The 13,009-nt window shown below is 39.8% G+C and overlaps 1 long non-coding RNA gene and 1 other non-coding gene across 3 annotated transcripts in view; one reads left to right on the forward strand and one right to left on the reverse strand.

Moving 5' to 3' along the window:
• Positions 1-13,009, reverse strand: part of LOC114486889 (uncharacterized) — a 68,843-nt gene that overhangs the window by 27,814 nt on the left and 28,020 nt on the right. The window contains exons 5-6 of one of the 2 annotated variants that reach the window (XR_003681283.2): positions 2,387-2,677; positions 1,577-1,731 (exon numbers count right to left, since the gene is read on the reverse strand). The exons of the other annotated variant lie outside the window; for it this stretch is intronic. This is a non-coding gene — a long non-coding RNA (uncharacterized lncRNA). Of the gene's footprint in view, positions 1-1,576; positions 1,732-2,386; positions 2,678-13,009 lie in introns of those variants that run through there. 2 annotated transcript variants of the gene reach the window in all.
• TRNAG-CCC (transfer RNA glycine (anticodon CCC)) lies at positions 11,259-11,331 on the forward strand. The gene has a single exon. It is a non-coding gene; the product is annotated as a tRNA-Gly (tRNA).

Below are 13,009 nucleotides of genomic sequence, written 5' to 3' on the forward strand. Positions count from 1 at the left end.
CAAAGAAGTGTGTGTGTGTGTGTGTGTGTGTGTGTGTGTGTGCGTGTGTTTAAAATGGGCTTTACTTTCCTTGCTTCCTTCTTTCCTTCCTTCCGTTTTCTTCACCCCCCCCCCTTTATTTTCTTTTGTGTTTAGAAATGTCTGCCTTTTGCCTTGCAACTCGAATGACAACTTGGCTTGGTATAATATCATTGGGTCTTACATTCTTTCTAGCAGAAATTGTAGGTACTGCTCACCTGTCTTTTGTGGAAAAGTAGGGGGACAGCCTGACCTTTCCCCATTGTAGGTAGATAGGCTTTTCTGCTTGAATGCCTCAGGAAACCTTTCTTTATCCCTGAAGTTAAATATCTTAATCAATGTCTATTGTTTTACATCAAATAATCTCTGGGTATATGGTGTACCACCATTTCAATAGGATATTTCATTTCAGGGAAATTTTCCTTCATTGTATTTCTAAATAATTTTTATCTTCTATTGTTGAGTATGCTATTTCAGGGACAATAATTTTCTATATTTTGTATCATCTAGATCTGAACATCTTATTTTGTCTCTAATTGTTTTAATTTCTTTGTAGTTTTCTGCTGTGTTCATAGTGATTATTTTAAGTCATTCTTCAATGCCAGTAACTCTTCAGTTGTGTCTAGACTGTTCTTTGATTTCTAATTTATTTCTTAGATCTGTAATAGTATTATTTTGGTTCTGATCGGTTTCCTCAGCCTTGCAAGTCTCTTTCATCTCTTTCTGTTGTTTCAGCATTTTGTCTTTGAGTTCTTATTTATTGATAGCATATTTTAAAGTTTTTCTTTAGCACAAGACAATCTGGGGGAGTTTTCTTCTGATTTTGGGGTTTTGTTTTCTTCCAGGCTGTTTCCTTTGTGTCTGGTTCTCTCTCTGTCTCTCTCTCTCTGGCACATTTACAAGGTTGACATGACTTTTTTTCTGGACATGCCATTTATTTTCATTTTGCTCAAGCTACAGTTGGGCATTTCTGTATACTCTCCAGTCTCTCTGACCTACTTTACTTCTCCTTGACCTTCTTTGTACCTTCCCTGGAAACTATCAGTCCAGTGGATAGCAACTTGGGGGCTGGATGTCATTTTCTATTTACTTTCCTGCAGCAGGAAACTTGAGAGGGGAAGGAGAAGAGCTCCTCTGGACCTGCCTGCAGCCCTTGCTGGGATCCTGGAATGCACTCTCTCTTCTGAGTCCCAGCGAATGTCCTTTACCAGGGCCAGTCTTCCCAGTGAGGGCCAGGAATCTCCTAATCCATGGACTCCGGCTGGCTCCTCCAACTCAGCAATGACCTTGGAGAACTGGCAGGCCCTGTCAACCCCCCTTTCCTCAGCCAGGATTTGCGATGGTGCAGAGAGTGGCTCCTATGCTCAGAGTTTCCACACTAACTCACCCTTCTGGCCACTTCTCTTCAAATCAAGGTGAATTCAGAGTATCAGAATTTTGTTGACTCACCTCTCTCAGTTCTCTTTCTGAGGAGCGGGCGTGGTAAGCAAGGTTAAGAGCTACTTTTCAAACTTAACTACATGAAGTTTTATCCTTTTTCAATTTTGATTGCTGATGATGAATTTTTGGCCTTTTGAAAAACAATATTTTTGTTCATTTCATTAGGTACTGAGGGAGAAATGTTCTCTGATTTTATTTCCTTTACCCCAAAGTTTCAGAACAACTTTGCAGAAGCACTACTGGTGATTCCAAGTGGATGCTTCATGAACCAAACTAAAAAAAAAAACAAAGCATGAAATTCAAAGTCAAGGTAAAAATAAAATTAAGGATGGGGTGGAAAGCAGAGAGCCTTATTTTGTATTGGCTTTAAATAGTGAGATGGTTCCTAATATCATATTTACTTAAATAATATACTTATTATACTTAAGAGCTAAGAAAAAAGCCAGGACACTTTGCTTTTACCTTTCCCAATGTTAAAAAGCACTGAAGGTGAATAGGGGCAGGTTAAAAGCCTCATATATTAAATACATTTAAAAAAGAAATTCAAAGCATTTTCACAATCACATAAGGTATCAGAGTGGCATTAAAATGTGTCCCAAGTACACAGTATCCTTTCCCAAGATGCCTCCTTCTAAAAGCAGATGAGCTGAGCACCTCTGACTTTACCATACTTTGCATTTATTTATCTTACAGAGTGAAACTAATTCTTTCATTACTTTAAGAGATTAATTCTGTGTGCTTACTTCAACAAGACTTGTTGTTTTCCATTTGTGCTCAGCCACATTTTAAGCAACACCCTGGGAGATAGTCAGTGCGGTGTACAGGGATTTCACTGCACAGTTCACATAGAGATAAGCAAAAGGGTGGATAAATCCCTAGGTGCAGCTTTAATTTTGTTGCCAGAAAAAAAAAAAAAAAAAAAACCAACCAGTGTTCGGAGTCCATCAGGCTTAGCTTCTCTGATGTGCCTCTGCGAAGTGCATCAGGCAGCAAACAGCACATATTGGGGCTGGACCTCCCTTGAATCACAGCTGCCAGCCAGACCCAGGAGGCTTGGTCCTTGGAGTCCAGCGACCACGCTGCCCAGTGTTGCAGGTCACCAGTTCTTGAGAGCTGCTTATCCTCTTTTCAGCATTTGGCAGATGTGCTTCACCATTAGCTCAAGTCTCCCTGTGTTCCTTAGATGATTCACAATGACTGCTCCACATGTCACCTTAACCTAGTGAGCACATTTGCAAGAGCTGTTTATTCATTTTAAAGTGTACGAATGCCTCCTAGTCACAGTGACTAAAGAGACTATGTGAGCCAATGGCCAATAAATACCATTGATTTCCTCATATGCTTCACAATGACTAGTTAGGTATAGTGATGGGGGCAGGGTGGCAGTGGTTGAGCTCCTGTCTCCACCACTAAGTTTTTTTTTTTCCTTTTATTTATTTTTTTATTTATTTGGCTGCATCGGGTCTTCCTTGTGGCGTGTGGGCTTCTCTCTAGTTGTGGTGCACGGGCTTAGCAGTTGCAGCACATGGGCTCTCTAGTTGTGATGCGAGGGCTCTAGAGCGCGCAGGCTTAGTTGCCCCGCGGCATGTGGGATCTTAGTTCCCTGACCAGGGATCGAACCCACGTCCCCTCCATTGGAAGGCAGATTCTTAACCACTGGACCACCAGGGAAGTCTCTCCACCACTAACTAACTGCATGACAGAGCTAGGTACTTACACTCATCGGGTTCTTTATCTGTGAAATGGGGATAATAATGGCACCCATTTGGGAAGATTTTAAAAAAGCTAATCTACAGGGAATTCTTAGCCCTGTGCAAACGACACAGCCACTGAACCTGATTATCATCATACTATTTTATTAGAGAAGTCTGGTACCAAAGGCTCAAGATTATACATTTTAAATTTCTATTGTGTTGCTTTAGCAATGAACACGAATATAGTGAAGTACTTCTGAAACCATATGCTCTTTATTTTCAAGTTTCAAAAATTTATTTTTAACTGTATAAAACCACCACCTGGTTTTATGGATGAGGACTCAAAGAAATACAGAGACCTCCCTGGGGTCACAAAGATGACTAGAGGTAAAGTCAATACTAATAAACCTTTAGTAACCTTATTTTGAGTCCAGTGCTCTTTTTAATACATTACCTTGACTTTCTTTGTGTGATCATATTCATCAGTGGAGGCCCTCATATTGTAGCCATGTTTCTATAGGGACTTTCTAGATGTTAGTAACTTCACATCTTAGTTGTTGTAACAGAGAGCCTCAAAATAGCCCTGGGTTAAACAAGACATTTACCTCTCTTGTTAAAGTTCAGTTAAGCAATCTGGGCTGGTATGGTGGCCCTGCAATCATCAGAGACCCAGGCTTCTATTTTGATGCCCTGCCCACTTCAGCAGATGGTGTCCATCTTTGGTCCAAGAGGGCAACTCCAGCCTTTACCATCATTTCCACTTTCCAGGAAAGATGTGGAAAAGGGTAAAAGTGGGCTCACTACTTTTTTCTAAGAACACTTAACATTTTGGCTCACAACCCATTCACCTGAACTTAGTTATGTAGCTACATCTAGCTGCAAAGGAGGATGGGAAATGTACTTTTTGGATGTATCCACCCGATAATTCTATTTCTATGTAAAAAGGGAAGACTGGATATTGGTATATAATTAACAGTCTCTGATTCACACACACAATGAGCTTTAAGTAGTTTGATGATTTTACAAATGTACTAAAGTTTCTAGAGTTGAATACAACAGCTGGAAGGTATACATAGGTTCTAAGTGCCTACAAAGGATAATTAATCCATTTCTTAAAATATGGTTCAGGACTGCAGCTTCCACGTAAGGATCTAGGAAGGTGGTATGGGGTTCCACACAGTATTTACAATATTTACAAAGCCAATAGATGAAAAGATAGATACTAACAAGTGTTGGTGAGAATGTAGAGAAACTGTAACTCTTGCACTCTGCTGTTGGGAATGTAAAATGGTGTAGCCACTTTGTAAAACATCTGGCAGTTTCTTAAAATGTTAAACATAGAGGTATTGTATGACCCAACAATTCCAATCCTAGTTATCTGCCCAAGAGAAATGAAACATCATGTCCACACAAAGATTTGTATGTGAATGTTTATAGGAACATTAACATGGATAGGAATATCCAAAAAGTAGAAACAACCCAAATGACCATGAACTGACAAATGGATAAATAGAATGTGGTATATCTATGCAGTGCAGTACTATTCCAGCAATAAAAAGTAACCCAGTACTGATATATGTTCCAACGTGGATGAATCTCAAAAACGTTGTGTTAAATGAAAGAGGTCAGATACAAAACACCACATATTGTATAATTTCATTTATATGAAATACCCAGAATAGGCAAATCTATAAAGACAGGAAGTAGATTAGTGGTTGCCTAGGGCTGGGGGTAGGAATGGGAGTAGGGGTAGGGTGGGGTGGGGTGGGAGAATTTTGACTGCAAATAACCATGAGGGGGTGTGTGTGTGTGTGTGTGTGTGTGTGTGTGTGTGTGTGTGTGTGTGTGTGGTGATGGAAATGTTCTAAAATTTTGATTGTGGTAATGGTTATACAACTCTGTAAATTTACTAAGAATTATTGAATTGTACAATTTTAAAACGCCAGTGGAAGCAGCATGTATATCCTTAACTGGCAGGCACAATAGGCTAAATGAGCAGGGCCAGGCTGGGCCAGGGACAGTGTAGGTACTGGAGGTACCAGAGAAGAAAATACTTGTTCTCAGCTTGCAAAGGGCTCAGATCTTAGGTTCGTGATTTTTTACTTCTCACGTGTCCATCCTCATAGCACAGCTGCCTTCTAATTTGATAACTTTACTTCAGATGAGGTCTTTTGTTTTCTGATAACCACACTCAGGCCTCTTGAAATATACTCTTAAATAAATCTTGCTTCTACCATCAGCTCAGCAGTTTCCTCCAGCTAGATGCAGCCTTCCATGCATCTAAGCATGTTTTTCACTTGTTGTGTAGCCTGAGAAAATCTAGAATTCGAGGACACACCTGATTCGTGGCTGGGGAAATTAAGTGGTTAAAAACAGCCATGGCCTGTGCCACACTCAGGGATTGGAAGAGGTGAACCAGGAGAGTGGCAGCAGGCAATAGGAGGAGAAAAACCAAAAGTCAGTCATGCTGGACTTCTGCCTGGAGAATAAACATGTGACAGCTCCAGGGGATGTGGGGTAGAGTAAGCCAAGTATGCAACAAATGCAGCAGGCAGAGTATATTCCCAAGGTCTCTGATGGCCACTCACGATCCTACAGTTTCTATGAGACCAAACCACACTGATATTCCTAATCATTTATTCATTGATTCATCCTTCACATATTCAGCAACTAATATGTTTTTGTCCCCCCTATTGCCAGGAGTAAGGATGCTCCTAAGAGCCCGGACTTGGATTCTTGTTCAGCCTGCCTCTCAAGCTCAGGTCTCATCTCAGTATCTTATAAATTCTCCTTTCACGTTTTTTATAATTTCAAGGAGTCTGTATCCCTTTGAATTTTATGAAAAAAATAAGATGAGGGCTGAAATTAGCTTCTCGTACCTGCAATATACCAGAAGGTACTACCTTCCCACATTTCTTGAGCACTTTGTTCCCTTCCTTAATATTACAAAGTACTTTCCAAGTTCACATACAAAGCCACAATGCACAACTTTAGACTTAAGTATGAAAAAAACATTAAATGACCGTAACTAACTCAGTTATCCAATCTGCATGCCAGTAACAACATTAAAAAGTGATCAGAGAATTATTTCCAATGAAACCTCCTGGCCCAGATAGCTTCATGAGTAAGCCTTTCAAATGTTCAGAAATCACATGATTCTCATCCTTTGTAAACTCCTTCAAAGATAAAAGTATGGAAAACTACCTAATTAATTATTTTAAAAAAATTACCTTGCTACCAAATTACCTTGGTACCAAAACTTAAAACAACAACTCTAAACCAATCTTACATATCAATATGGATGCAAAAACCTTGGGTAAAATAGTTACAAATGAAATTAAAGAACATTTTTAGGGACTTTTCACCATGTCCAAGTGAAATTTCCCCAAGAAATGGGAATATACAAATCTTAGCATTTGAGACAGACTAAAGATGGCCACAAATTCTTTGACACTCCTCCCAATGAGAGGTAGGGTCTATTGGGCCTCCCCTTGAATCTTGGACAACCTGGCCACACTGACGAGTTTAGAATGGTGGACGTGACACTATGACAGTTATGGGTCTAGGCTTTGTGAGGACTGGCAGCTTTCATTTTGGTTTCTTGGATACCTGAACTACCTGTAAGAAGATGGACTTCCCTACTGGGGAGTCCACATAGAAAGGCTCTGAGAACTACATGGAGAAGAACCAGGGTCTGGCTGGGTACACCCTTCTAGCTATCCCCACTAAGACGCCAACAATGAATGAAGCCATCTTGGACCCTCCAGACCATCCCAGGCATGTCTCCATACCATCAAGTGACCCCACTCAACATCATGTAGAGAGAAGAGTCACCTGACTGAGTCCTGTCCATATTCCTAACCCACAAAATCATGACATATAATAAAACAGTGGTTGTTTTATTTGGGGTAGTCTGTTAAACAACAACAGATAACTGGAACAATGGCTCAGCAACATGTGAATGGACCATTCCACATAAAAGAAAATATCTAATCTAGACATAAAAATGAATCTTCCATCTTGCAAGTAGAGCATAGGGAAACCAACACTGCTATACTATTGCTGAGTGCAGAGTCTGTGTGACCTTTTTGAAAGGTAATTTGGCAATATGCATCCAAATATAAAATTTGCAGACTCATGATCTAAAAATTTCACTTCTAGGCATTCCTTCTAAGGAAATAACCCATTAAGGGCCCGATGATCTATGTACAAAGATATTTTCTGTAGAGTTATATGTAACAGAGAAAAATTGGTAGCAGTCTAAATGCTCATCAGCATAGGACTGGTTAAATAAAACACACGCATCCCTCCAATGGCATTACACCAGTTATTAAAAGAGATGCCTGGAAGATATAAACCAAGTTGGTTATATGTCTATCTCTGAGGCCTAGAGTTAGAGGGGGGGGCGACTTTCACTTTTTGCTTAACATTTCCCCCTTCCCCCAATCATATATTACTTTTATAAAAGAATAAAGAGAAAGTGTTTAAATTTGAAAAAATAAAGATACAGTATTTAAAAGGCATCCTCCATATGGTTCAGCCTAACTGGAGTTCTGCTCTGGGGCTTGGAACTCACCTCACAGTATCTGTTATTTCCTCTTGGGACCATGCAGGGACCAGTATTTGGTAGAGACTAGGATTCAGTCGTTCAGCATCTGATATCCCAGCCATCTGCCTCTCAATTTATAAATATCTCTTGGCATCCAGAGCTATCACTATATATGTATACATGCCCTCTACAGTTAGAATTTGTAAACAGAAAAATTTTGCACCCCTTAGACAGCTCTGGAATTAACAACATAATATGAAGACCTTTTTCTTTACCTAAATTTTGACTCTATATCATTAAGCAATGTCTTCACCATACTACCTCTAGCTCCTTGATTTTGTTTCTCTTAGGATACCAGTTTCCTGTCCCTTATCTCTGTGTCTTCCTTTCCTGTGCTTTACACATGATGGTCCTGAAGGCTCTGACTGGAGACGTCCCACTCCCTTGTCAACTCCTATGGCTTCAAATCTCATCTCTATGTTAGTAAGTCCTGTTCTCTCCATTGAGTATCTCTAACCCACTTCTAAGAATTTGTCCTACAGCTATACTTTCAAATGTCACAAAGACATATTCAAGAATTCTCATTACATTATTTGTAATAACAGCAAAAACAGTCACAAAGGTAGAAAAAAATTGTTATTGTTAGATGAGTTAAGTAAATGATGCTACATTTATGTAATGTGATACAATTCAACCATTAAAAACAATTGATTTACATTATGGAAAGCTATCCAAGACATATTTGTGGGGAGAAAAATAAGATGCAAAGCAATATACACAACATTATCACATTTCTGTTTCTAAAAAATGATAAATAATATACATACAAACACATTCAGTAAAATTCCACCTTAGTATGATAAGCAGAGTCTAAAAAATTCAGCAGCCCAAGATGCGAGTTTCCTTTACTGTGAGGTTAATAAAGTGATGCCATCTGGAGCTGAGGTCCAGTTTCGAGACCCAAATCCAACCTAGTCCTAACTTCAGTTCGGCGCCACCTGGTGGCAGAAACCGACTCCAGCTTAAATATTACCGGCCGGCAGCTTCTAGAACAGTGGCAGCACTTCCAAATATCCTCAGATTCATTGGCTCCCTTACTTAGGAGAGATTGGGTAGGAGAATAATGAAGGTATGGGAACCCATTTTCGCCTCTCCATTTCCCTAGATAGGGTGGCTTGTCACTTTCCCTTCCTCCTACCTCCCCACCATGTCCCACCACCTTTCCCAGAGCCTGGGATGAGCAAGAACAGGAGGTAACCACATTTATGTCGGAATCTGAGCTCCCCGGGCCATTCTGCCGGTAATAATAATATGTAAAATTATATTATAAAATATAAAAACCACACAGGATGGCTATCAAAGTGCTGACCCTCCCTGACGGATGCAATGTTGCCCTGGGAGGCGCGGGTAGAGACTGACAAAAAATTTCCCACAGTCATAACTGGAGGCTGTCAACCTTCTGTGATGTCAAGTGGTACAGGAACGACATCAACTGACCTTACCAAACAAGCTAAAGGAAGCATTTATTGACTCAGAGACCCTCATCCAAAGATGACCCATGTCCCAAGCTTGCCAGTTATCATCTCCACCTCCCACTGGACATCAAGAACCAGGGAGATATGAGGGAACTAGAAGTTCTCGGTGATGCAGGAATGTGCCTGAAATCACATGCACAATGGCCACCTGGCTCCACATTGGATACCTGGACCACACTTACTTCATTTTTATTTTTAAAAGCATTCTTTTCTTTAATGTTTAAGGCAGATGCAGAATGCATGCTTAATAGACTACAAAACTGGCTGTTCTAGTTAGCATAAAGTTTAAGCCAAATCATGTACAAGCCAAAATGACTTCCCCATATCTCAATATGTGAAAATTGCTTCCATCAGTCTTTTTCCTCATTTATTGTACTTGTAGAAATAATATTCTCACTTTTCCTGATTTCTTTGCTTCTTGTTCTTTTGTGCTTAACAACATATTGAGAATTGCTTCTCCTTTTCCTTGTTTCCTTTAGGAAATTAATAATACGTATTAAATCAAATGACCTACAGATGACTTTAAAAAAATCATGTTAGCAACAGTTAATCATGAAAATAACTCTTTAGACAAAATAGTTAGTTTAGTTTTTTTTTTTAAGGTAATTAGTATACATATACCATGTAAATAGGAATTCATAGGGAATTCTTTCTGGGATTCTTCTGTTGTTCTCCACAATTTTATTTCTCATAATTTTTCTTTATTGCAAAATTCCATTTAAAAATATAAATATCCATTAGAGTGGTGTTAATTAATCCATAAATAGAATCTATTCTTTCTAAAATCACTCATGGTTTACAAATATTCACATGTAAGTTGACTATACATTTGTAAGTCATGTTTTATTTCTATGTATGGGGAATAATTGATTTTTAAAATTATTTTGTTTAACTCAGCTCCAAAGTATGCTAGCTTCCTAATCTATAAATTGAAGCACTTCCAGATTATTCAGGAAAGTCATCTTCTAAAGCATACATATGCATTATTAGTGATTATTTGCAGGTATCCCATGTGTAAATATTTTGGGATGGCTAATTGATATATGTATAATGAAAGCAATTTCTATTTTAGATTGATAAGCAAGAACTTATATCTAACTTTATGCATAGTCAGTATTCCTCACTTTGTATATAAATTAAAATTTTATTTTAATAACAGCAATGAAAATAAGAAAAAAGCATGAATTACATTGAGATTAAAAACTCAGAAAAAGCTTGCCTGGGCTTTTTGACATGAACTACGCAGGAAGATAAAACCCAGGGTTATCATTAGTGAGGCATGCTGCTTTGTTTTAAAGAGGCATTTTTTTTTAATATAATAAGAAAGAGCTATTAATAGCAACTGACTGTAGGCTGCTAAAGAGTTTTTAGAATTAACACATTTTTTTTTTCAATCACTTAGGATGTGAACTTTCTTTTGGAATTGCAGAACGATTGGCATATATGGAACTGAACACTGAATGGCAAACCAATTTAAAGTATTTTCGAAAAAGAATAATAGAGACAAAAATTCAAAGAAAGTTCAAACTCCTAGACTAGTTCCAAGGATCACACATGAGGCACACAAAACAAGCAGCCTCCAAGTTTGAGGAATGGAGATGGCTGACCCTTTAGGCAGGTAAATCAGAGCCCCCCTTTCCCGCCCTCCCTCCCTCAGGTGGAGAAGTCTTGAGGATAGAGTGGCAGAATTTCTTTCTTCACTTAATAAAATAAAAACTTACACATCTCCAAATGTAATTTTAATCATTTTTCAACAATAAAGTGCTTACCCCTCTATTTATCCAGTTGTATGCAGTCCATTTCCCTTCTATATGCTAATGTTTTCATTAACACTGAGATTTCTGCAGGATCACATGCACATGTTGGTTATCTGAGTGCCTGTATTCTCTTCTGGGTCATATAAAAAAGTCTACTTGACCCTGTGAGTGACTTTTTATTGATTAAACTTCTATTCAGATCTTCTATTATACACTAGTTTCAGACCAAGAAAGGTACCAGCAAGAAGGTCATGTTTCTGGGACTTCCCTGGTGGTCCAGTGGGTAAGACTCTGCACTCCCAATGCAGGGGGCCCAGGTTCAATCCCTGGCTGGGGAACTAGAGCCCGCATGTCGCAACTGAAAGATCCCCCATGCCCCAACTAAAAATCCCACGTGACGCAACGAAGATCCCATGTGCCGCAACTAAGACCCAGGGCAGCCAAAATAAATAAATAAATAAATATTTAAAAAAAAAAAAAAAAGACGGTCATATTTCTTTGCTTTTCCAAATCAAGATAAATTGAGCTTGAGAACCTCATTCTCTAAGAAGTCATTATTAATCATTTAGGGGTGATGGAAGAACCTCTGGCTTACAGGATCCAGTAAAAAGGAGGATTCTGGTTTGGTCCTTGAGAAGGAACCTGGTGATCATCTGTGTAGTGTTAAGAAAGAGAAGTGCAGAGTACTGTGAGGGCAAATAATATAACTGGTGAGCCATTTGAGGGGGCAAGGAAAGCAGCCCTGGATAAGCGGCATTTAACAAGAGACATGAAGAAGAGTAGGATTTAGTTGGGCTGAGGTAGGAGATGAGGGAACAAGGAGTACATTCTAGGAAGAAGGAACACCATGTGGGAGACCTGGAAGCAGAACAGAGCCTGGAACTGAGAGGCCAGGGTCCTCTCAGCACATTGATGTCACCCAACAACCAACATGAGCTGAACCCCCAGGGCAGGCCACCCCAGACTATAAAGACACAGGAGGCCTGGCTCCTGCTCTCAGTCTGGGCGTGGAGCTGGGAAGAAATGAGCTGAGGGTTGTAGAGAGGTAAGCAAGCAAAGTGGGAGACATGAGGGAGTACCAACGCATGATGAGAGGCTTTGGAGAAGAGGGGATGACAAGTTTGACTAGGAAAGGGCGTTCCCAGGCAAAGGGAACCCCACATGTGCAAGGAAAGGCCCACCAGGTCAGGGAACTTCTTGCGGTCTGAAATGCAGGATGGAGGGTGCATGAATGATGGGAATGGAGAGGGAGACAGAAGCCAGATCAGGAAGGACCTGTGTGCAAAGTTCAAGAGTCTCAACTGTAGCCAGTAGGTCAGTGGTTCTCAGTGGAGGTGACACCACCTCCCTGGGGGCATTCTGGACTTTGTGTGTGGGGGGGTTGGTTGTCAAAATCATGGGAGGGGATGTGCAACTGGTATTTATTTAGTGGACAAGAATCAAGGATGCTGGGCATCCTGAAATGAGAGGGACACTCACACACAATGAAGAACTCTTCCGTATTCAGGAGGATTCAGGAGGATTCACATGGGCAGTACATCTGTTTATAATGGTATGAGCTGAGAACCTAACTCCTCTTTTTGTATAGAACCCCAAATTTGTTGTGGTGATGGTGGTGGTTGTGGTTTTGTTTGTTTTGTATGGATTTTGTACACTAGATTTTTTAGGAATGAAACTTCCTTATAAATCAGGGAACTTGGTTTTGTCTAGAGCTTTACCAAGACTTGTCTCCATTTTGGAAAATCTTGTCACGAGTGGCAATGTTTCTTGTGGTGTTTGAGCTGCCAGTAATCACAAATGCTCAGCTGTATGTGCAGCTGTCACGTCCACAGCACTTTGGCATTAGCCCTTGACCACTTCACTATGTCCTCCCATGTAGTCGTGGGCAAGCATTTGTATTTGAAATGCATACAATTTTATTTTTCTTATTAGTCATCAATTTAATACACATCAGTGTATACATGTCAATCCCAATCTCCCAATTCATCACACCACCTCCCCCCCCCCCTCTCCCTT

Source organism: Physeter macrocephalus, chromosome 9, assembly GCF_002837175.3.
Source record: "Physeter macrocephalus isolate SW-GA chromosome 9, ASM283717v5, whole genome shotgun sequence".
In the NCBI taxonomy this organism is placed as follows: Eukaryota; Metazoa; Chordata; class Mammalia; order Artiodactyla; family Physeteridae; genus Physeter; species Physeter macrocephalus.